Source organism: Trypanosoma cruzi, genomic scaffold (genome assembly GCF_000209065.1).
Source record: "Trypanosoma cruzi strain CL Brener 1047053517011 genomic scaffold, whole genome shotgun sequence".
In the NCBI taxonomy this organism is placed as follows: Eukaryota; Euglenozoa; class Kinetoplastea; order Trypanosomatida; family Trypanosomatidae; genus Trypanosoma; species Trypanosoma cruzi.
In genome coordinates this window covers 1,509-3,542 of record NW_001849221.1, presented here as the reverse complement: position 1 = coordinate 3,542, position 2,034 = coordinate 1,509, and the positions used below count along the sequence as shown (strand labels likewise).

Genomic DNA, 2,034 nt, shown 5'->3' with positions numbered 1-2,034 from the left:
CCCCATCCAATCCGCCACCTCCCACCAATCCTCACAGGCAGCGCACCGCGCCGCCGATGCTCCACCCGATCTTTCAAATTGCCCGACGCAATCGTCGGGAAGGGCAGTGGAGCTTATCCGTAAACGACGCTCGACTGTGGTACGACGAATTACCGACATCCCCGCTTTGGGCCAGTTATATGAGGAAAGCAAACGAGGTGGCTCGAGAAATGTGGGCGCCGTCAACGTGGGAGCAGAGAATGTCCCTAGCGGGGCAATTCACGACTTTTTGCCGCACGCACGAACAGCCGATAAACGAGGAGAGCTGTGCGGCCTTTTTGATGGCAATCGAAGTCGCGCCATCGACCCGACTGCAGTACGCCAGGATGCTGCGGTCCATGTTGGAAATAAATCGAACTCCGCTGGACATGATGATTCTGGGGTTACAAAAAATTGCGGCGCGATCGGAGACGAAGCAAGCGCGCCCCTTGACAAAGGAAGAGATGAATCAAGTAATCCGCAGCCGGACCGATTGGAAGGAACGTGTTGTCTTACGACTCGCGTGGATAACGGCGAGTCGTTGGTCCGAGATTGCGGCCTTGACAGCCAAAAATTTCACACCGGAGCCGGACGGAACCTTAATTTTGGATTGGCCCGTCGCGCCGAAGACGGCGAGGGCGGATCCCCACCGCGCCTTTCGGTTCTTCAGGACACGAGGGCAGGATGCGTTAGACACTATAAAGTTATGCAGGACACTTCAAGAAAACGAAAAGCTCACGAATCTTACGGCTGCCCACGTGGAGCGAGCTTTGGCTCCTTGGGATGCCACGGCGCATTCCATAAAACGGGGAGCGTTGAGACACGCTGCTCAAATCGTGGAGACGTACAATTTGAATCCACACGTGATCTCGCAGTTGGCGAAACACTTCGACCCGTTCGACCTTCCCCAGAATACTGTTCGATATTTGGGGAGATACACCACAATGCTGACCCAGGTGTCGTCATTGATCGCATTGATGTGAAGGGAGAAACTGCGGAAGGGCAAGAACCCTGGCTAAGAGCAGAGGAGCGTTTTTCCATGATTTTAATCACAATCATGCCGCTACAATAACGAGACGCGCGACAAGGACGCGTCTGGCCACTCCACAAGATGAACACGCTATCCCGTTACAGCAAGTCAACGTGCCCGTATTGAACTTAGAGTGGATTAAAAGTCGGTTGAACCCGGCCACCTTGGAGAGGCTCATGCAAGTTTGGGGACTCGTCGGGCGGTCCCCTTTCCCTCCGTCTTCCTTCGGTAAAGCGCGTGAAGGCTCACGGAGGATTCCAACCGCTGATGCGCATTTGTTACGAAAAGCAGGAATAATCGAGGACGCTTCGTCCACAATAACAGGCGGATGGATAATACCTTTCTCAGTTGTGGAGGAGAAAACCACCGGTTCACGACGACGATGGATCGCGTGGCCACGCGACAAGAAAAGCGACAACCCTTACGAGGCTCATGCTCCTCTTTTACACATTTCCCATTATTTGTCACCTGTGATGGCTGAGGCCGCTTCCTGCGTGGAATTAAAGGCATCCTTTTTCCGGTCTTTGTTGCTGCGGAAACTCGGCATCTCTTTCGATGCCGCGTGAAGGACGGCACGCTGGTGGAGCTCACACGGCTCCCAATGGGACACAAGGCCAGCCCAGAAATTTTCCGGATTATTATTACTTCGGCAATTGCGGGGTGACGACGGTGGCTCACCGCCTCTGGGCTGCACCTCCATTGTTGCGTATCGACGTATGGATCGATGATATACGCATTGCAGGGCCGAAAAGCGATGTGACATTGTGGGAAGCCCAGGTGCTTTGTGATGCGGATGGCCGTCACGCTACGATGGAGGAACGCGAATCGGGCGCTACGCATTAAATCTTTCTGTGGTGCTGTTTGATCACACACACCGGGCGGTGTCCCTGAGTGACAAGTTTGTCCGGTGTTTATGCGCCATGCCGTCGCTGAAGTATTTAACCATCGCGGAAATGGAGGTTGTGGCGTCACGCTTTTGTACGCGT

The 2,034-nt window shown here is 54.2% G+C and overlaps 2 annotated features.

The window, feature by feature from the left end:
- Positions 1–2,034: a mobile genetic element.
- Positions 1–2,034: a sequence feature (areas not merged during assembly with more than two copies in the genome that could not be assigned to a particular haplotype).